The following is a 24,058-nucleotide window of genomic DNA, read 5'->3' on the forward strand; positions in this document are numbered from 1 at the left end:
ATGTTGGAAGAGGAGGATCCAGAAGGTAATGGGACCGGCGGTGGGAGGTTAGAACCCGCTGAAACTGTTTGGAAATGGGTCACCTGAAAGAGCACTGTTTCTATGGTAACCCTGAGCGTGGTCTTCACGTTTCCCACTCTTGGTTCCTGGCCCAGGTGGATAGAGAATGGAGGGTAGCTTCTCTGTGTGTGGTGGGTGGAGGGATCTGTCTACCCATTAGGATCACAGGTACATGAAGTAGGAAATGTGGGTGCCTGGGAAGTTGGAAAGTTTGACAAATGTCAGCACAACATCATTATGACCGAGGGGCTCCGCTGGAGCGCATGATCTTCCTTGTCCTCCTGGGTGTCAGCCCACCAGCCTTGCCCAAGGGGACCTTGTGCATAGACAGTGACTTCTTTGTGATATAAACCTGGCCGTTTGATGTCTGAGAATTTCCTCCGTGGAATATTTTTCACTCTTCAGTGGTTTCTACTTCAATTTTTAAAACCGACAGAGAAACATTTTGGCACAGTTATAAAGCTCAGACTTTATAAAAAGACAGCTTTGTGTTTACGTTTGACTCAGAGCGCATGTTTTTAAATAGTGTGTTCCACAGCTTTTTGAGGTTTTATGTTTTTAAGACCAATCCAGGAGAAACAAAATCGGAGTTTTGATGAGTGAAATGATCCCACCAGAACTATTGGAACTCAAGACAGCCGAGAGGTTCCAATTAAACCTCCCTGTGGGGACCACAGCCGGAACTGGGTGTCCCTGTTTGTGCCAGCATCCTTGAGATAGTTGCAGTTTTCCATGCCATAAAATTCTAGCAGGCTCAGGAGTGAAGTCAGATGAACCTCCAAACCCCAAGATCAAACCTGTCCAGTTGAACCTCTCCACTTTGCTTTCTGTTAAGTTTATCCCAGATCTGCTCACTGGGAAAAAGCTGAACATAGATTTCTAGTACCTATACCTGACTGAGTCCCTTTTGACATGGACCTATGACCCTATTACTCATCCAAGATGGAATATGTCCAAAGACAGCAAATTGTGTCTTTGAGAAATTATTGAGGGATGAAATGCATATGTTGACATCATTTCCTTCCCTCCATTACCAAATGCATATATCCAAACCGGGCAGAGAAAACACACCCTGCGTGCTTTCTCCCGTTCTTTGCTTTGAGGTCCAGATGACTTCATCTCCACTTTGCTCTCCTGAGACACCGTCCGAGCCCTTGTTCACTTTCAGTCACTGCATTTATCCAGAGGCACTTCTAAAGTGTTCATATCCAACCCCTTCTCCAGAAAAGCTTCAGGCGACAGGCCCCAGGTTTGCTGTCTTCCTCATACAACAGGATTTCCTGCTGACTGGGTGCTGACCACATGCATGACTATAAACAGCAGATACTGTGCAGGGGACTTGCACCAAGCCTCTTGTGGATCTGGTAGGAAAGTCCTCTAGGGAGTTATCTACCCAGGCCAACCAGAGAAAACCTGAGGTGCCCCGCAGGCCCCCTGGGGTTCTTTTCGTTCTCGTAGCCTGAATGACACGAGCCCAGAGGTCAAGGTGTCCACGAGAGGGCAGTGTAGAAGTAAAGCCTGCAGCTCTCCTCCCAGTGAAGGAAGTCAAACACCAGCCAGCTTCTTCTGAAGAGAGGAAAAGCAGTTCTGAGAGCCTGGAGGCATTCCTGACTTGGGGGCAAGAGAGAGCGGTGTGAGTCAGAGGAACCACGGGAACAGACAACTGGAATGGAGGACAGGGAGTGGTGGGTTTAGGGGCTGGGAGCGGGTTTGGAACCAGAGGATCACAGCCTTGTCAACCACTGTGAAAAGCGTGGGCTCCACCTTCCCCGTCGCCCTTGCCTGCAAGCAATACGATCTATATGAGGGGTTATGTTTCGCAGAACAAAGAACATCAATGAAATGTCTTCTCCTGCCCCAGGCACTCAGCACCCACCGCCAGAGGCATTCGGAGTTAAGTTTCTTCTGTAGCCACCAAGAGATACTTCACACGTTTACAAACACTAGTCTAGTTTCTCGATTTTTAGGAAGAAAAGCACACAAAGACACGCTGTCATTGTGCGCTGCTTTTCTTTTTTCACTTAAATCAGGTTTGGAAACTACTCGGCCATTGCCTCACCCCTGGTGGCTACCTAGGGCTCCACGCTGTGGGCCGACTTGTCCACCAGCGCTGTGCTGACGGGCCCTCGGCCTGCCTTCGTTCCTCCTGTTACAGACACTGCTGTGATGAAATGCATTGTTCCTGGGTCGCTTGACGTAGGTGCAAGTTCCCACAAATAGAAAAGTGAAATTGTTAGATTATACCAGTGTTCTCTAGAGAAACACCGAGAAGAAAGACAGACAGATATACACATACTAAATAGATATATAGTGAGGGGGTTGTTTTAAGACATTACTCATTCTCGGGGGCTGGTAAGTCTGAAATTGGTAGTGAAGGCCAGCAAGCTGGAACCTCAGGCAGAAACTGGTGCTTCAGTCTTGAGGCAGAATTTCTCCTTCTCCTAGAAACTTCGGGTTTTGCTCTTAACACCTTTAACTGATTGGATGAGGCCCACCTACATCATCAAGGGCTCTCTCCTTTACTTGATGTCACCTGACTGTAGTGTTAACCACATCTACCAAATACCTTCACAGCAACACCTAGATTAGTGTTTGATTAAATAACTGGTACTAGAGCCTTGCAAAGTTGATAACCATCACAGTTATTAACATTTGTCATTTGGCTAGTTTCCCAGGTTCCCTTCCATTGATTTATGTGTCTGGCAACGATGGATGACAGTGCTTGATTTCTTACCGTCTCATCAATTCCTCTGGAGGAGGACATGGCAGCCCACTCCAGTATTCTTGCCTGGGAAATCCCATGGACAGAGGAGCCTGGCAGACGATACTCCAGAGGGTTGCAAAGAGTCAGACACGACTGAGCGACCTAGCACATACACACACTCAGCAATTCCTATGTCACCAATTTTAAAAATGTTTTCCAATCTAATATGTGAAAAATAACATATGTCCTTTTCATTTGCACTTCACTTATTTGAGGTTGACCGTAGTTTTATATGCTTAATTTTGTTGTTCAGTTGCTAAGTTGTGTCCAACTCTTTGCCACCCCATGGATTGCAGGACTCCAGGCTCCCCGTCCTCCACTGTCTCCCGGAGTTTGCTCAAATTCATGCCCATTGAGTCAGTGATGCTACCTAACTATCTCATCCTCTGCCACCCCTTTTCCTTTTGTCATCAAGCTTTCCCAGAATCAGGACCTTTTCCAGTGAATTGGCTCTTTGCATCACATGGCCAAAATATTGGAGCTCCCACTTCAGCAACGGTTCCTCAATAAATCTTCACGGCTGATTTCCTTTAGGATTGATTGGTTTGATCTTGCAGTCCAAGGGACTCTCAAGAGTCTTCTCTAGCACAATTCAAAAGCATCAGTTCTTTGGCACTCAGCCTTCTTAATGGTCCAACTCTCACATCCGTACATGACTCCTGGAAAAACTATATGCTTAATAGTCACTCGTAATTTCCTTTGAAATATTTGTCCATGTATTTGTCCATTTTATTATCAAGTTGTTGGTCTTTTTCTAATCATTGGTAGAAGCTCATTGTATATTGTGAAATTTACCTTTTATTTGTGATACGCATTAAAATCTTTTACCCAGACTTATGATTTTGCCTCGGAGAAGGCAATGGCAGCCCACTCCAGTGTTCTTGCCTGGAAAATCCCATGGATGGAGGAGCCTGGTGGGCTGCCGTCTATGGGGTCGCACAGAGTCAGACACGACTGAAGCGACTTAGCAGCAGCAGCAGCGTGATTTTGCCTATGGTGATTATTTCCATAGAGAGTTTTTTAAATGCAGTTGAACTTCTTGATCTTTTCTTTTTTGGCTTCTGGAATTTGAATCCTATTTTAAAAGGCCCTTTCTGCTTTGAGTTATACGATGTTTTCCTCTAGGAATTTTATGGATTTACCTTTTTATGTTTATATCTGTGAACCATTCCTTGTGTAAAGTATGAGGTATGGATCCAATTTTATTTCTATGCAAAGATGGCCACCCACTTGTGCCTATGGTGTTTATTGAATAATCTGTCTTTTCTCCACTGATTTGAAGTGCCACTTTTGTAATATACCAACTTCCTCTATGTATGTAGATCTATTTCTGGACTTCCTATTTTTCTCTCCGTTGATGTGTTGTCTATTCATCCACCAGCACCCCCACTGTTTTAATTATTACAACTGAAAATTTTGCTTTAATATCTAATAAGGAGATTTATAGCTTAGAAAGATCATTCTGACTACATTTTGGGAAAGGGATTTGAGGAGAGGCACTGGGGAGACCCACTAGGGGCTACTGCATAATTCAGATAATGCTCAAAGTCAAGGAAGTTGCAGGATGGATGGGGAGAACAGGATGGATCTGTGAGGTCCTTAGGAGGCAGGATATCATGGTTAATGATGAACTGGATGTGGGGATTGAGGGAGAGACTGAAGAGTCCAGAATGCCTCCCCAGTTTCTGCCTGGGGTCACTGGAGAGTTGAGGTTCCGTTCACCGCTGAAGGAGTGCTGCAGGTAAGGGCAGCAGGTGGAACTTGTACAACTGGACCTTCCTCGTCATTCAAGACAAGTCACCTGGGAGAAATAGTAATTTAGCTAGTAGTTATGCAGAGACTATTGTGCTAAGCCAATAAGGCTGGCATTAGATTATTCCCACACTGCAGATGCAGGCTCAGAGATGTCAAGCAACTTGTCCAAAGTCACAGAACTGTTATGGGGCAGGGGGGCGAGCCCAGGTCTGTCTACGCTCAGATCCTCCTAGGAGGGGACTATTGGGCTCCAGGATCTCCCCATATGAGTACTTACCCTTCAGAGACTGAATCTCCAGACATTTTCTTTCCAACATCTGCAGCAGCCTAAGACACATGGCTATGGGAAAGCAGGAGAATTCTACAAAATGACTGCCTCAAACATTGGTTAAAACACGGCGCTTGTTGGAGGAAAAGGAGATGTTATGGCTGTGGTGCTTTTCCAGGCACACGGATTACCTGGGGAGCTTCACAAGCTGCTGCCGCCAAGCCCACCTGCAGAGACGCTGACTTGTCTGGGGAACAGCCTGGGTGTGGGGATGTTAAGCTTCCTGGTGATTCTAATGTGCAGCCAGGAGTGAGACCCACGCATTAAAGGGACCAGCTTCTCCTCTTGTACCAAAGTGGTCTGTGACCATGCTTCTGTTTCTTTGATAGATGACGGTAAAAGGCGGGTGTTCCACTGACACATTAGAGAACTAAGTGCCTGACTCGTCAGTCCTTGGGACCTACCTACAGGAATCCTCTAAGCTGGGCAGAACAAGCAGTGGTGTTTAAGTAGGCTCATGGCCACTTCCCAAATTTCTCCCCCCACTAACTTGCAACAGTGCTTGCAATACCTACCCCAAAGACTCAATTTTGGAAATTATGTGAACTTTAATTAGGTTAACGAATGTTGTTGCCTGGATACATAACATATTAGCCGAGGGATCCATCAGCCAGGACTCAGCAATCTGATTATCCACATACCTGTCAGCATAAGTTAGATTATGCTGCATTAACAGGCACCCCCAAAATTTCAGTGGCTTAAAACCACAAAGACTTATTTCTCACTGTGGTGTACATCTATCCCAGCTCAGCTGGGGCCCCCAATCCACACAGCTCTCTCTGGAGCTGAGGCTGGCACAACGGCCACCTCCCGGGGTGTCGATGATTGCCATGACAGTGGAAAAGAAGGATGGGGCTTCCACCAGAAGTATCACTGCAGTTCATACTTCATCCACAGAAGCGAGTCACGTGGCCACATCTGACTTCAAGGCAGCTGGGCGGCACCATCACCTAGGTGGGTAAGGTCCTGGGGTCCCTGTCTGGCCAATTCCCAACTGTTGGAGAATTTTATTTTTTTACTGAAGTATAAATGATGTACAATATTACATAATTTTGTATATTTTATATAATTTTGTATGATGTTATATAATTGTATACATTATATAAACTATGTAATATTATACAAATATACATTATATAAATATTATATAATTTTGTACAATATTATATAATTATATAATTTGGGCTTCCCTGGTAGCTCAGATGGTAAAGAATCTGCCTGCAATGTGGGAGACCTGGGTTCGATCCTTGGGTCAGGAAGATCCCCTGGAGAAGGGCATGGCAGCCCACTCCAGTATTCTTGCCTGGAGAATCCCTATGGACAGAGGAGCCTGACAGGCTACAGTCCATGGGGTCACAAAGAGTCAAACACAAGCAAGCAACTAAGCACATTATATAATTAAAGGTGTACAACATAGTAATTCAGAATTTTTCAAGATTATGCTCCATTTATTAAACATTGGCTAGGGCTTCCCTGGTAGCTAAGTGATAAAGAATCCTCCTGCCAATGCAGGAGACACAGCTTTGATGGCTGATTTGAGAAGATCCCACATGCTACAGAGCAGCTGATCCCACATCCCACATGCCGTGGGCCACAACTACTGAGCTTGTGCTCTAGAGCCCGGAGCCACAGTTTCTGAAGCCCGCACGCTCTAGAGCAGGTGCTCTGTAACAAGAGAAACCACTGCAATGAGAAGCTCGCACACCGCACCTAGAGAGTAGCCCCCACTCGCCACAACTAGAGAAAAGCCAGCAATGAAGATCCAGCACAGCCAAAAATAAATAAATAAATAAAATTATATATATAAGAAAAATTGGCACACCCAGAGCCAGTGCCTTGGAACAAGCCAGGGGGACAGGATGGGGAAAGAAGTGGAAGGGGCATTCAGGATGGGGAGGACACGTGCATACCTGTGGCTGATTCACATTGATGTATGGCAAAAATCATCACGATATTGTAAAGTGATTATCTTCCAATTAAAATAAACAAATTTTTTTAATTGGCTAAATTTCCTGTGTTGTACAATATACCCTTCCCTGTCCCCACTGGTAACCACTAGTTTGTTTCTATATCTGTAAGTTTGTTTCTGTTTTGTTATATTCACTAGTCGGTTGTATTTTTTTTTTTTTTTAACCTGGGTTCACTGTCTCTCGGAGCTCTCAGAGTCTGGAGGAGTTAGAAGTGGTGTCCTGGGACCAGCAGCTGTCCCGGGCGGCCAGATGACCTCCTGCCCTACCTGTGGCCCATCGTGGAGTCACCAGGCCCCACCAAGCCCAGCCTCCCCTTTGTTAAACTCTCCTCCTCTGTCAACTCCCACTGGACTCCAAGCAGACCAGTTTCTTTTATCATACATCTCCAGCTGGGCTGCAACCTGTGGATCACTCCAGGTTCAAAGAGTCTGAAACAGAGGAATTTAGTGCTATAAAGAGTGCTTTTATGGGCTGCGGTTCTCACCTTCCAGGCACGTTTGAGGCAGCTCTGACTCAGTCTCCCATTCAAAGGCTATGTTCAATGGGGAACCAGCAGGGAGCTAGCAAACCTGAGCATCTGAGGGACTGGCTCAAAAAATAAAATAAAAGTGAACAGGTGCGAGTGAGCAGAAGTGCCTGCAGCAGCCTCCCACCCACTTCACTGGATGTGCCGGGAATGAAGAGGCTTCAGCCCTGCCCTTCCCTGCAACCCAGAGGGACTGGCTTCCTCCTTCCCCTCCCAGCCTACAGCGCCCAGAGGCGTGGGAGAGGCCGCTGCTACTGCGAGCTGGGTGCCCCTTCAGAGAGACTGCCCACAGGACCCCGGCTCCTGAGCAGGTAAAGGCCACCAGTTACCCTGGTGTGCCCCAAACCCCAACTCAGGCACATTTTCAAGATGCTTTCCTTTTCATATTTATTCTGAAGGGGATGTTCCTTGACTGGGACTCTGAGAAACTCTGTGCCCATTTCTGAATCTTGCTTCTCCCAGCTGGACAATGGGATTTCTCCCCTTCTGGGTACCTTGAAGAAAGTGCTACAAAACTGAACAGGCTGGCTTCAAACTCCTGGGTCTTTAAAGCCCAATTTTGAGTTCAGTTCCCAGTTAATCCTCCTACCAGCTCTATGCATGCATGCTAAGTCACTCAGCCATGTGCAACTCTGTGACGCTATGGATGGTAGCCTATCAGACTGTCTCTGTCCATGGGATTCTCGAGGCAAAAATACTGGAGTGGGTTGCCATGCCCTCCTCCAGGGGATCTTCCCGACCCAGGGATCAAACCTGTGTCTCTTATATCTCCTGCATTGCCACGCAGCTCTTTATCACTAGCACCCCCTTGGGTGTGTCCTTGGGTAAATTACTCTTCCTTTATGCTTTAGTTTCTCCATCTGTAAAATAGGAGTGATACCCAGTGGAGTACTAAATGCCCAATGAGATAGTTAGTCCTCTCTTCAGATGACCAGCTGAGTTGATGTGTGCAAAGCACCTGGAACAGTGCCTGTCACCAAGGTTGCACTATTGAGGGTTAGTGGTTAACATCATCATCGTTACAAACCCCAAATACAGTCTAGTCCACACCTCACCAGTCAATGACAAGAGTCATAAGCTATAAAGTAAGGACTCGGGGCCATTCTCAGCACTCTCCCCAGGCTAGAAGCACCCACCAACCCCAGCATCCTATGGACTGACCATCTCTTCTTTCCCTTTGGAATCTACAAACCATGGCTGAAGGCTTAGACACAATCTAACCTCAGGAGCGGGACGTGCCCATGATGTTGCCACCTAGGGGCTGCTGAAAGTAAATGTCCTGTAGCCCGCCTGTCTGCTGTGAGCAAGCAGGTGGAGTCAGAGGGTTCAGATACAGCCTGTTAAGAGCCCCCGGCCTGCAAAGGCTGGGGGACATCATCGTGCAAAGAGAAGAGCATTTGGAGCATGACGAACTGGGATGTAGGATTCTCTTGGTGCTTCCTTCCTTCTCCTGTCTAGGCAGAGGTTGTTGACAAAGCCACAGGGAGGTGAGAAGTGAGGGAGAATTCGGTCCAGGTTGGGATGGTGACGTTTGGGATGTAAGGCGTTCTGACTATTCGGGCCATAGAGTCTGGGGAGGCTCAGTCATTTCAGGTCAGAGTCACTCTACAGGCAGATGCTAAACGACCTGGAGCTCACAGCCCAGCGTTCTGCACACATATGCACACGCACACACACCTTGCAAGCCCATGCGTGCGCACACACACACACACATCCCCAGGGATGTTACTCCTAGCTGCACGTTGGTGACTAGCATCCCCCAGGCTTAACTGAAACCAATAAGCAGTGTATTCGGTGGACTTAACAAGGAAGCAAAAGCCACCTTAAACCTTTTCCCTGGCAAACCTCCCATCACATTCTGGCGGCTCCAGAAACGAGAGGAGGCAGCGCGGCAGCGGACGCCCTCTGGTGGACAGTCTGGGCTCAGCTGCCCGCACGTGTGCTCAGGGAGGCGGCTGGGGAACGGCACAGCGCAAATAAGCTCACGTTTCCGGGCTGCGTGGAAGCGCAGCGAAGAAATGAGAAAGAGGCCATGCTGGCTCTGAGATGCTCACAGCCTTCCCCATTACGTCTGTCCTAGCCTGGCTTGCTCCTCCTGCCCTGGCATCTGGATGGTAAGAACTTAAATATAAACAACCCCAGAAGCTCCTCTCACGGAATACCCGATAGTCTACACCCTGCACAGGCTCTTCTCATCCATCAGTTCTGTAACTATTTTATTGAATATTTTATTTTTGGCCACACCGCGGTGTGGCTTACAGGATCCTAGGTCCCTGACCAGGGATCGAAACTGGGCCCTCCTCAGTGAAAGCTCAGAGTCCCAACAACAGGGAATTCCCTCTCAATGTGACTTTTATCTGATTTTACAGATAGGGCTCAGAGCAGGTAAGTGACTTGCCCAGAGCCACACAGCCAGCCAATAGATGCCAGAGAAATGCCAAAGATGTTAAGCACGGGTGTTTATATTAAAAGCATACACATGGTACAAAACTCAAATCTTATAAAGGAGTTCACAGTAAAAACCAATCTCCCCACCACCACTGTCCCTCCAGGTCACCACCACAGGGACAACCTTACTTTCTAGTTTCTTGCAACTTGTCCACAAATATTCTATGCCTCTAAAAAGAATTATTTTTAAAAAACACAAAAGGTAGCATGCTATACAGGGCTTCCCTGGTAGCTCAGCTGGTAAAAAATCTGCCTGCAATGCAGGAGACCCTGATTTATTTCCTGGGTTGGGAAGATCCCCTGGAGAAGGGTTAGGCTACCCACTCCAGTATTCATGGGCTTCCCTGGTGGTTCAGATGATAAAGAATACACCTGCAATGTGGGAGACCTGCGTTCGATCCCTGGGTTGTGAAGATCCCCTGGAGGAAGGCATGGCAAACCCACTCCAGTGTTCTTGCCTGGGAGGGTCCCCACAGACAGAAGGGCCTGGTGGATAAAGCAGCTAAGCTCAGCACAGCTTGCTATACACTCTGCTCAACCTTGTCTTTTTCACTCAACAATGTCACTGAAGGCCATTCTGTAGCAGCAAATGCATATTCTTTTCGAAAGTCTATTGTATGGAGTAACCACAGGTCATTTAACTTGCCCAAGGTGGGGGTTTCCCGCCAGTCTCCTGCTAGCACAAATGCACCACAATGAACCTTCTTGCATGTATGTCCCTTTTTCACAAGAGGAATTGCTGGGTCAAAGGATATGTATATCTGTGATTTCTAGAGCTGTCACCAAGCTTTCCTCCAATATGGCTGTACCACCTGACCCAGGCCCCACCACTGGCAGAAAATGGAATCCGGGGTCTCCTGACTCCACAACCAAGGCTCCCACCCCTGCCCCACACCCCACTTTGACAAACCCTCAAAGTTACAACTCAGACCCACCAGACAGGCAGAGCCAGAGCTGGGCCAGCAGGCTCTCATCAACCACCTCGGAAGCCCAGGGTTCATGGACGAAGGGGGTTTTCCTGGCTCTAGGGGTAGAATGTCCATGCAGCCATGAAGCTGTAGCTCCTGAACACACAAGACCCTCTGGGGACACACCTTGGTCTCCCCAAGCATCTAAAAGGAGGCAGAGAAGTGACCTCTATCCCTAGCCTTCAAGTCACCAGCGCCTCCCTTGGCCATTCTCCAAGGCTCTGCACACACTCTGGTCCCTGCTGAGCGGAGGCGGCTCTGTTAGCTGGGAGCCTCTGAGACTTTGGCCCCACTGCACTGGCTGCCACGCGGATGAGCCCATCTTGCTGGGCGCCTCCACCACAAAGCAGCATTCGCCTCTGAGGAGAGATGGCGAGAGAAGACTCTGGCGACTCGCTGCCCCCTCGTGCAGCCTCCTTCACCAGCAGAGCGCCCTCTCCTCTTTCCCTGTCCACACTGGAATCCAGGAACATCTGGTGAGCCAAGGCCAAAGCAGTCTTACTCCTGAGGGGACTGGAGGTGTGAGCAAGGACACTTTTCATCAGCTCAGAAGATAGTCAGCCAGGGAGACCCACACCACCCTCTGTAGAGAGTTCCAGGAAGGGGGTGGGGGGACGTGAAGCAAGAGTCTGTTTTGCCCACCAGCCCTGGGGGCTGTGGGGGTCAGGGAAGCCCAGCTGACTCCCACTCAGCCCCTGGAAGAAGCCGTGACCGGAGACCTGGGCAAGGAGGTGGGGCCTGGAAAGCTGCCTGGTCGGCTCCAGGGTGGCTGTGAGCACTGCCAGATGGGGGAGCACTCTCCCAGCCCGCTCACCAGTCACAGCACCTGTCATCACTTCCAGCAAACACCAGTGCCAGCTGATCGGGGCAACGCTGCCATCCTTACAGCTCACACAAGGAAACTGCTCAGCCCTTTAAATGGCAGAGTCACAAACGAAATCTCAGCTTTCTGACTGGACACTTGAAACCTAGGGTAGTGTCAGGGAGCCTGCAGAGTGACATCAGACCAGAAGCCCCCAAGAGACTATTCTCTAGGGAACCCAACAGCGGCTGCCCTTTAGGTTAAGATAGAAAATTTGTCTGAAAAATAACTAGAAAGCTTCAACTACAAGATGACAAGATTCCTGAACCTAATAGTTAGGGATCCTTGAGCAAGGCAAGTTGTCAGCCTAACTTTGTGCTGCTTCCTCTTCTGAGTGTGGAGTTTTAAAAGTTGAGTTCCTGCCAGCTTTCTAAAAAAAAAAAATGCCAAGCTTCCTCCAACATGTCAGACCTGGCTCCTGTCACCAGAGGAAGTGATTTCCCAATTGGACTGGGGTCCTCACCCTTGACTCTCATTAGAAACACTCAGAAACCATTGCTTGTTTTTAGGCACAATAATGATACTGTGAAAGTGAAGCCAAACTGTTAGTCGCTTCAGGTGTGTCCAACTCTTGGCAACCCCATGGTCTGTAGCCCACCAGGTCCTCAATCCATGGATTTTCCCAGGCAAGGATACTGGAGAGTGGGTAGCCACTCCCTTCTCCAAGGGACCTTCCTGACCCAAGGACTGAACCCAGGTCTCCTGCATTCCAGGCAGATTCTTTACCACTGAGCCACAAGCTCCTCAGAAAAAATAAAAGTTATCTCAGCCGTATGTACTAACCTTTCTGTAGATGAGATAATAGGATGTCTGAGACTTGATTCAAAATACATTGGAGGGGTGTGAGTGAGGGTGGAGATGAAACAAGCTTGGCGTATCGGTAACTGTTGAAGCTGGACTCTGGGTACATAGGGGCTCTTATGATACGATTCTGTCTACTTTCATACATGTTTAAAGGTCCCCATAATAAAAAGTGAAAACAGGAGGAGGAGGGGACTTGCGGAGAGCATGGTGAGACGCAGCTTCTCGGTTCTGGCCGGAGAACCCTCAGACTGGAGCTGGGAGGCTGCGTGCCCCTGGAGGCCCGTCTGTCTGTTGTCGGCTGCCACTCGGGCCACACGGGGTGTCAGAGCCAGGAGTGTGAGCCGCCGCGGGATCAGCCTTTGCCTGCTCGCCCCGCATCACTGTCAGGATCACAATAAGGAGAGTGGCAGAATCTACGCACGGAGCCGGTTTAATCTTGATTAAAATCTTTTTTGCACACGATGTTCCCAATTTGTTTCTTTGTTCCTGGTATCTGGAGTCGCACAGCTTCTAATATGTGTCTTGGAGATGGAGTGAGTTTAAGTGACACCCCGTCACTGGAAAGACTGATGCCAGCCGGCAGGAAACGTCAGCCCCACCACCAGGCTGCTGCGCCTGGTCGGCCTCTGGGGGCCTCAGCCTGTGCCAGCTTGGGGGGCCCCACGGAGAACTCTGGGCATGGCGGGCAGAGAGATGCGGGCAGCCCAGGCCTGGCCAGTATCACTCCTACTGTGGCCGACTCAGAACTCAACTGAAAGTTGGATCTGATGAAAGCTGACTCAAGCATGTGCCTAGAGCAGGGTCATCACTCTGGGCTCCCCTGGGCCCCCGAGGCAACAGAAACCTTCCGGCTCCAAGCACCTCCCCAACTCTTCAGCCAAAGCTTCTATCTCCTTATCTGCTTTATTTATTGAGGGTTATAGGTATGACCTTTTTCACTTTTTAATTTCTGCTTCACATATATATATACACAAAGTTTGAATGTATATATATTTTTTCTAAGTTTGAAAAGAACTGACTTTGATATATGGGGAAGACTGGAAAATGTGACCCACGTGTCTGTACAACCAAACAGGTGGGGACATTGAATGGGATAACCTGGTTGGAAAATAGTTGGTGGTTTCTTACAAAGTTAAGCACATGTCTACCACGTATTCCTGCCATTCTACTCCTATGTATTTTTCCCAGCAGAAGGAGCCAGTGATGAGGAAGATCTGAGTCTGATCACCCCTGAAATCCTCAGAAGCCCCTATCACCCAACAGGAGCCATGAGCCATACCCCACTTCTGACCCAAGCAGAGGCAGGATGACTTTGACCCAGCCCTCATACAACCAGGTGGGGAGAGTACCTTCTCCCCACCTTCACGTGGACCACCACCAAGCTCAGAGGGTCAGACCTGTCAGGGTAGGGGAACTCCCCTGAGTGTTAACATCTTTCAGGGTGAGAAGGAGGACCATCACTGGACAAACCCTGCTCTGAAAGTAACCAGTTCCCAAGTTGTTGATTGTAAGCTAAGTAGCTTATAATAATAAGTATTTAAAATAAACATAACAACAGGCATGAAAACTGACTTTTATTGAGCCCTAACCAGGTTCCAAGAACTCTACAGATATCATCTGATTCAGTAATTCCAACAACCTATAATGTATTATTCCTATTTTGTGAATGAGGAAATTGAATCTCAAAGAGGTTAAGCAACCAGCCCAAGTTCACACAGCTGATAAGTAGTAGAGCCAAGAGTTAGAGGACAGCATCTGCTTTTTCAATTCTTGGGGTCCCATGTGAGAAGTCACTTCTCGGCTGCCTTCAAAGTAGTTGAAGAGATTAATGAAATCCTCAAGATCAGGTTTCCCATTTTGACCTTTTATTTCCTGAATTCACAGTCTTGGTTATTTTTCCATTAGCCCCTTCCAGAGGAAGATAAAACAATAGCCCTTTCCCCTTAGACTCTTCACCATGTCCCTGGCAAGGCCATGAAGGTGTAACATGAGTATTTGTTGGAACCTTGCTTGGAGGCCAGGAAGATCCTTAGACTGTGAGATCCTAGACCTAAGGAGATCCTTAGACTGTCTAAGAATCCTAGGCTGCCTCCATCTGTGAAATCCAATATTCATGGTTGTCATCATTGTCATCATAATAAGAATTGAGTGCAAACTCCCTGAGTTAAGTGCTCTTTTTTTTTTTAAGGTATTAACTCAGTTAATCTTCACACAATTCCTTAAGATGGATACTATTATTATTTCATTTTATAAATGGAAACTAAGGCCTGGAGAGCTTAAATAACCTGCCCCAAAAATCATGCAGCAAAGATAGCAACTCTTTGAAAGTTGAAAGTGAAAGGAGCTCCCTTCTAGTTACACAGAGATCCTGGGGTAGGAAACGAGGCCTCAGCGCCTCTGAAGTGGAGAGGAAGCTGAGCCCCAGTGACATCTACTGTGGTCTGACTCTGTGATCTTCACTCTGCTGTGTACACGGCCCCCATCAGGACTGGGGGTCCATGCCTGACTCCTCGAACATCCACTACCATGACTTGGAAAACACTCGTACCTTTGTCTACACACGTGTTATAAAAACACCCTCCCATGGCGGGCTGAGCACATGGTCAAATAGTGACTGAAAAATTTTAAAAACCTGTGGAAAATATTTTATATTCAGAAGATCAAGTCGGATCTATAAGAAAGTCCCACGAAAAACACAAACAGTTTCACAGTGATTGGTAATAAACGCTGGCACAGCGCTAAGTTTGGCCAAATGCCTTCCAGGAGGCAGTTCTCTCCATGGGGAGCTAACCATGGGTGCCACTCACCCTCTCAAACTCCTCTGTGCACTCAGCACCAAGAGACCCCCAGTCTCTTCCCCCCTACATCCCCCGCACGATGCTCTGATACTCTTTGCCGCTAACTCTCAGAGAACTGGGCGCAGTCCAGGATTAGCGCCTCAGGAGTGTTCAGAGCTCACCTATGCCAAACATGCTTTTCCCATTGTGAAAAGTCTCCTGGCATTATGTCATCTTGCGGGGTCCTTTATGTCAGCCGACTACAGTTAGCTTTGGCCAAGTTACTGATACTTTAGACGCATAACCCAACGTGAAAGATGCAGTTTGAATTCCTCTCAGTTTCCAGCGCCTCCGAAACTAGAGGCATTCATGTTTAGTTCTTCTACCGGTTGCCTCTCCGAGCTTATTTATGACTATATTGGATTCCAAAGACAGGAAATTACACATGAAAACCTCCATCCTCCTTCCCATATTCTGGGTAATGATGCAGTTTCTCTCACACCTCGGCTGCTCTTCTGGGAGCACATGCCAGTTTGGGATGATGGAGGGGCCATTCTAGCCCAGCCATCACCAGAGCAGCTCACACCACCTGCTTGGGCTGGAGGGAAGCCAGTGGCCCCTCAGACTTCCCTCCCTCCCAGGCCTGTGCCAGAGCCATGGCTTTTCTCCTCATAAACTCAAGTTATCAGAACCAGGGGCAAAACACCTCATGATTTTGTCATCCAGATTCATCCCTGGAATGAGCTGCACTAAAGTCATTTTTGTATCCTGAAAGGAGCCCAGAGCATCTGCTTTTCCCCCAAGCCCAGTCACACTGCCCCAGGACTCCTGATTCTCCCCGCACATTGCATGTTACATGTTCCAGATTATAGATCTGATTCAGAGCACATCTCATTCCCACAATGTTGCTGTTCTTCAGTTGCACAGTCGTGTCCCACTCTTTGTGACCCCATGGACTGCAGCACCCTAGGCTTTCCTGTCCTTCACCACCTCCAGAAGTCTGCTCAAACTCATGTCCATTGAGTCAGTGATGCCATCCAACCATCTCATCCTCTGTCATCCCCTTCTCCTTCTGCCTTTAATCTGACCTCTCCTCTTACCTGGGCCTGCTGACCTGCATACCTAGAAATACTAGAACCCTGATATCTATACACAGCTATGCTAAACTACCTATTAAATACTTGACAGAGTAACCACCAACCTCAGATTCAAAATATCAATCCTGACTGCAAACACCCTAGTTACCCCATCGTTAAAGGAACAGACACCTCAAAACACAATGAAAGGTTTTTGACATATGATTTTCTGCCTGAATGAGGAGAATAAGAAGGGGAAAGACTGGAAGTATAGAAAACCAACCTATTGGTTATCCAGGCAACCTGCCTGCATCCCAAGACCACCCCAAGCCCCTTGCATCCCATATCATGCTCCATCCAGTTCTGCCCTCAGATTAAGAGGCCCAAGATGATTGAAAACAGACACTTAGGAAGATTGGTTTTAGGCTCTGAAGGCTAATAGCAACTACTTTAAGTGCCCTCAGCTCCCTGGCAGCACGCCCCAATTTCATCTTGCTAAGTGATAACTAATGACACTTAAATTTCATCTTCTGGGAGCAAAGGAGCACAAGATTTCTCTGCCAGCCAATTAACCACAAGGAGAGTGTTTAACCTCGCAGAATCCGAGATATTAAAATTAACAAGCAGATGCTCATTTTTCACCTATAAAATTGACAAGTATATTTTAAATGGCAGTAAAAAAGCATCTATACACAGCTGGTTGGGAATATGTACTTTCAGGAACATAATTTAGGAATATCAATCAAAGTCTTTTAAAATGTGCTAAACCTTGACATAAAGAGGAAACCTCAAGGATGTTCATTACAGCAATGATTATAATGGCAAATACATATATAGGAATCAACTTAAAATTCATGTAACTGGTTAAATAAATCAGAATGTGTTCATCTCATGAATGAATGATGATGATGTAAAGTAATTTGATGACATCCGAAAGTGTTTATATTACAATGTTAAATGGGAAAAGCAGATACAAGATAGTATGATCCCATTGTTTAAAATTATACATAAAGGAGAGCAAACCAGTCAATCCTAAAGGAAATCAATCCTGAATATTCATTGGAAGGACTAATGCTGAAGCTAAAGTTCCAATACTTTGGCACCCGATGCGAAGAGCCGACTCATTAGAAAAGACCTGATGCTGGGAAAGATTGAAGGCAGGAGGAGAAAGGAACTACAGAGGACAAGATGGTTGGATGGCATCACAGACTCTATGAACATGAGTTTGAGCAAGCTCCAGGAGATGGTGAAGGACAGGGAAGGCTGGTATGCTGCAGTCCATGGGGTCGCAAAGAGTTGGACACGACTGAGCGACTGAACAACAACTATATATATATATACCTACGTGTGAGTATATATATGTATGTGTGTATATACATATACATATATACATATTCTGAGTCTGTGATAGATATTTGAAAAAGTTATTATTGGTTACCTAATGGGTTAACATTGGGTTATGGGGCTTCCCAGGTGGCGTTAGTGGTAAATAATCTGCCTGCCATTGCAGGAGACATGAGACATAGGTTCAATCCCTGGGTCGGGAAGATCCCCTAGAGGAGGGCATGGCAACCCTTTCCAATATTCTTGCCTGGAGAATCCTATGGACAGAGGACTCTAGTGTCACAAAGAATAGGACATGATGAAGCGCACATGCATGGGTAATTTTTACATTTTTGTAGTACTTCTCTATTTTTTCAGCATTTCCCACCATGACTATGCAATAGCTTATAATCTGAATTTTGTAAAAGGTTTTCACTGTTATGTTGAAGATGATATTAGGTACATCACCATTTTTAGGACTCTTACCATTTTCTCTTTGAAGGAAAGGAAGAAGTCGTGGGTACCCTAGACCTGGCCAGGATATTCCAACAGAGATAATGATAGAAAAGGTTCTAGATGAGGTGGGACTGTCTCGAGAATGCAAGGCTGCTCCACCAGCATGCTGCTATCCACAGGTGAGAGTAGTGACTTGAAGGCCTTGGGAAAATTGAGATGATCAAAAACTGTTCTTGTCCTGTCCGGGGACACTGCCAGACGGGGCAGTGGCCGCCAGTCCCTACCCCTTGTCCTTAATACCAGTCCAGGAAATTCAGTTGCAGTTGAAGATCTCAGAAATGGGCAAGTACATAGACAGGCAGATGTATGTGCTTAGCAAGTCACCGATCATCCAGAAGAAGGTCAGCAGAGCCGTGGAGACACTTAGCTTGGAGCTAAATCACACTTTGGAAGTCTTTCCAGCATCAGGAACAACAGAAAGCATAAAGGAACCATCCAAGAAAAGGCACTTATTCAACCCGGCAGGTGTTCACTCTCCAGAGAAAGAAAATGGGTGCTGTTTAAATACGATCAGAATTTTCTTCCCTAGGAATAGTGGAAAAGGAGATAGAAATCAGGTACCTCTTGACTTGACTTATTAAGTAGCCAATTAGTAGTGAAAACAGTTGGCAAAATCGTTACATGAGAACTAACCAATGAAACCCAAGCACCATGGTACATTTCTATGAACCAAATCACAGTTCACAGCTACACCAGGTTTGCAAAGCACTACAAAATGGGATGTACTGGTGGTTAACAATTGAAAGTCAATATCTAAAGTATTTGATAAAAGGCTGACCTGAAATTAGACCTGTTTCATGAAGTGCTTCTTGGTGTGATATGTGAGGGGGGATGGGGGTGTCAGAAACATCATCAGACCAATGACCAGCGCAGGTAGTCCCCAAGGGCCATCTGGTTCTAGAGGAACACAGCTCTTCCCCAGGGAGATGGCTCCAAGCCTGCAGCTGGCCCCAAAGGTGGAAAGAATGCATCCTTATGGAAAGTTCAATTGATTCCAAATCTGAAAGTCTTTGCCCCTCTGGGCACAGCCAAGTCTCATATCACACAACAAACGCCAGAAGGAATTTGGCATTCCACTTGCCTCTGTTTGGTAAAGACAGGACAGGCTAAGCCAGATTATCAAGAGTGAGGGCAGGATGGAGCTTAGATCTGGCTGCATCCTCTGAGAGGCACGCATCTCTCTCCAGGGGGCCTATGAACCCCACCTGCTTCTCAGCAACCAGAAGTCCTGTGAGGCCCAGGCTATCTCAATGAGTCTCCAAGAAGAACTGTGGAGTTCAAGAGGAATGTGGAATGTTCATTGGAAGGACTGATGTTGAAGCTGAAGCTCCAATACTTTGACCATCTGATGCGAAGAACTGACTCATTGGAAAAGACCCTGATGCTGGGAAAAGATTGAAGGCAGGAGGAGAAGGGGACGACAGAAGATGAGATGGTTGGGTGGCTTCACTGACTCAGTGGACATAAGTTTGAGCAAGCTCCAGGAGTTGGTGATGGATAGGGAAGCCTGGCGTGCTGCAGTCCATGGGGTCACAAAGAGTCGGACATGACTGAGCGACTAAACTGACTGACTGACCCCATCCCAGGAGTCTCAATCAGAGCAGATGAAGGGAGTCCTCCCAGAGAATGGAGCTGGGGAGGGCCCAAAGGCTCCAGCTGCCCCAGGCCCCTGACCACATGACCCAGATGTGTTGGAGAGCTCCCCTGTCCCCAGGAAACTATGGGGTCTCAGAAGAGCTGCACAGGGGTGAAGATACTCACCCTAAGTCCCTCCCTGGTAAACTAAGGCAGCCATGGAACTCACCCTAAGTCCCTCCCTGGTAAACTAAGGCAGCCATGGAGCTTTGGCTTCGCTCTGAAGCTGTGCCCTCAAGCTCTCAACCTGGTGAGTCCAGAAGAAGACAAACCCTGAACCGGACACAGATGTTTTGACTGGAGAGTAGTGGAGAAAGGAAACCCTGGTCCGGCTCAGCTGCCCAAGCATCCCAAGGGCCAGGATCCCACTCCGGGCTCAAGGGCCCCGTTGCAGAAAGAGAAAAACCCCCTAAAGAAGAAACTGCCCTGAGGGAGAAATCACCAGGAATGCTCCCATCATCCACGGAGAAGTATTCCCAGGCAGAGGGAAGCCAACAGCCACTGTGAAAACACTTGCGGGGGTCCAGGTGCCAGACACAGAGGTGGATTTGCCCTGGCTCCCTTGGCCCAGGTGGCACTAGTGGTAAGGAACTCACCTGCCAGTTCAGGAGACACAAGAGACATGGGTTCAACCCCTGGGTCAGGAAGATCCCCTGGAGAAGGGCACGCAACCCACTCTAGTTTTCTTGCCTGGAGAATCTGATGGACAGAGGGTTGCAAAGAATCGGACATGGCTGAAGCGACTTAGCCCACAGCACACTCATGGTCCAGAGCAGAGGGGTCCTGAGGACAAGATGGTTGTCTCTGATATCCCCCCACTCTCTGCCTCAATCAGCCATGAGACTGGTATCTTGAACACTACACACACACATGTGCACACCCCTAGCATCTAGGAAGGGAAATTCTATCCCTTGCTTATAACCAAGTTACCCCATTTTCTGACCTTAAAAAAGAACAGCAGGTTTCCTTTGAAGGTTTCAAACCTTATTAGCCACAGTGGGAAATGATGCTTTAATGGGGCTGTGACAGTCTGAGCCTCGGGTGTCTGTGTACGCAGCCATATTACTTAGCAACACCATAGCCGTTTAGGTTTAATTTCCTAGCTTGCCTGATAAGCAGGCTGCAAATGTAATTTGTGATGCCGCAAGCTGGGCAAACTCATGGGGCTCTTAGATGAGTCACCGGGTGATCCAGGCCACCGTGCCGAGCTCTGCGGAAGAAGAGTGATGAACCCTGATCTGTGGGGCCGATAGCACCTGCGCGGACACTGTTTCCTCAGTGTCTGGGAGCTGTGTCGCCTCCCATCCTGCTTTGTGATTGCTGCTGTCATTTATGAAGGGAAGCTTCACTCACCCCTCAGCTCCTGTCAGAATTCCCTTCCAGCTTTCTGAACACTCAAAGCCCTGTAAGACCAGACAGCTAATAATAATAATGATAGTAATAACAGTAATAATAGCAAGTGTTTTTTGCCTATTTAATAGATACTATGCTACTGTTTCACATGAATTATCTCAGTCAATTTTCCTAACGACCCCAGGAGGTAGGTACTACTGTTATTCCTACTTTCAGATGAGGAGACTGGGCCCAGGACAGGTAGCCTCAATGGTAAGATAATAGGGAAGAGGGGGCATGATTTTCCACTGAACAGGGCACTCCTTGCCAGAGGAACCAGCTGTCATTCGAGGCCAATCAGCTGTTACCTGGGTTGCCAGAACTGCCACTTTTCTAAAAGAGCAGGAAATCCAGATTTTTATATCAAATGCCACGAGTTTTAAACCTTAGCAGTGAATCCAGTTATTTATTCAGTTATTTAATAAATACTATGAGAACCAAACCAGGCATATCTGCCTACCAGTCACAACCTCCTCTTCATTAAAACAAACAGGCAAATTCATCAACAATTACAGTCCAGTTTTTCTTGCTTCCGTGCCCCTAGCCCTTGGCTCAGCCTCACTTAGCTGTATCCCTTCTAGAGCCTCAGCTGGAACTCCATTCTCCCAGGAGCTCAGGATAACAATCTTAAAGTCGTCCTTGGTACCTTCTCTTTTCTCACATCTCGCAGGCAGCCTGTCAACAGGTGCTCTGGGTTTCCCCCTTAAAATTATCCATAATCTTCCACTTTTCACACCCCACCAAAACCACCCTGGTGCAAACCACCATTGGAAACCAACAGCTGATAAGCCACCAGCTACACCCGGCTTTCCCCCTCCATCCATTCTCCCCAGAACAGCCCTGCCCCCTGTAAAGCCTATGTCAGATCTGGTCACTTCACTGCTCAACCCTCTCCAAGGGCTCTCATCTTACTTGGTCAAAGTCCTAAGTGGCCCTCAGACCGACCCCACCTCCCCCCTCTCCCTGGACTACAGACACACTGCTTCATCGTTGGTGGTGGTGTTTAGTCACTCAGCTGTGTCTGACTCTTGCGACCCCATGGACTGCAGCACGCCAGGCTTCCCTGTCCTTCACCATCTCCCAGGGTGTGCCCAAGTTCATGTCCATTGAATCAGTGATGCCATCCAACCATCTCATTCTTTGTCTCATCCTCTGTTGCTCAAATACACCAAAAGCAAATGCACCCCCAGCTCAGGCCCTGGCACTCCAGCTCCCGCCAAGTCTCTCCCCCCAGGGACCCTCTTATCTGTCACTCTCCCTTCACTCTGTTCGGTTGCCACTGATTTGGAAAGATCTCCCTGGACCCTTACCCCAATCTTCTCATCACTCTCCCTCCCCTGCCCTTCTCACTCAGCCCTAAGACATACCCTGTGTCAGCTGTTTGCATTCTTTCTCTTCCCACTGGAAGATATCCTCCACAAAAGGTAGAAATTTGCTTTCTTTTCTGCTCTACCCCTGGAGTCTAGACCCACGCCTGGGGCATAGGTCATAAACAAACGTTTAACTTCGTTAAAGGTTTGTTGAATGGATGAAGAAATGAACATAGTGGGCGCATATGATACATGTTCCTTGCTCAGATTGCTACGCACGCCTTGAACCCATCTTCTCTTTACTCTGTGCGCACCTGGGGGACTGTTGCCTCCACAAGGCCAACCGCTTAACAACCTCAGTTTAGTAGGGAGTTGGACTGACTGACCAGGAGACAGTCCTAGCTCTTGCACACCTGCCATGTGGAATAGAAACTGGTGATCTGTAAGCCTCTCTCCCTGGATGGAAGGAGCCCTGTCTCAGTCATGATGGTGATGAAGTTTATAATTACTCCGGATGAGACATGCAGGTTTTGTGTGAGGATAGAACAGTTTAATCCTTAATTACAAGACTAGATAAAAGCTCATTACTCACTTATCTGCAGAATGTGTGCATCTGCTTGTTGGCCTTAATTTCATTTCTGTGCTTATTTGAAAACGTATATATTCTGGGAAGGGTAGATGTGATTCAGTCCTTCATATTTCTTTCATATAGACAGAAACAGAGAAATATAGACGGTATGATTCCAACTCCATCCAAATCCTCCAGAAAGTCTAGACAGTAATTCAACAGTAATTCAAGCTGCAGTAATTCAACACATATTCCCTCCATAGACCTCCGTGGACCCAGCACAGCATGGTCAGCACCCCCACAGGATCACTGGAGAGAAGGACCCACCCTGATTAGCCACAGGTGATGTCCTGGATATTCATCCCTCCTTGGCCACTAAGTGCTCCAGCTCAACAAGACTGTAAGCCAGGATGACCGGATCCAAATCTCAAGTTTACTTGGCAAAGGAGCAGAACCGAGAGACCCAGCAAGACATACTCATGTATGGCAGGGAAAGGCTTCATCTAGAAGCACCAACTCTAAAGCTGATGGGAGAGAATTTAGGAGGGTGTACAGAGGTGTAGCCCAGTCCTAAGCTATGGGTGGGGAAGGTACTGAACCTTTTGTCATTTGCTAAGGGACCCAGCATGTGAAATAAGTATCTCCCTTTGACCACCTTCTCTGTACCCTACAGTCTTACTTTCTCAACATCTTTTCATCATTGTCTCACCATTTGCAAGTCAATGTTTTTTCCTTGAATGTTTGATGGAAAAGTCCCACTTTGGGCATACATGCCCCACCCATCATCACTCCCTCTCACCCCCAGTTACCTTTCTAAGGATGTGATAGGGTCTTATCATGAAAGTGTCCACAGCCTTGGCTCCTCTGCCAACCTGCCGAAACCAAGCCTACAAATAGCAAAAGACTTCCCCTCTGCCTCCCCCTCCCAAACAAGGAGGATCTTTTCTCCTGGAGGAGTGAGTGAGAAGAGGGAGAA

At 47.5% G+C, this 24,058-nt stretch overlaps 1 pseudogene; it reads left to right on the plus strand.

The window, feature by feature from the left end:
- The window catches only part of LOC122444308, a 34,234-nt pseudogene continuing 10,176 nt past the window's right edge, over positions 1 to 24,058 (plus strand).

The sequence above is a fragment of the Cervus canadensis genome, chromosome 6, assembly GCF_019320065.1.
Source record: "Cervus canadensis isolate Bull #8, Minnesota chromosome 6, ASM1932006v1, whole genome shotgun sequence".
In the NCBI taxonomy this organism is placed as follows: domain Eukaryota; kingdom Metazoa; phylum Chordata; class Mammalia; order Artiodactyla; family Cervidae; genus Cervus; species Cervus canadensis.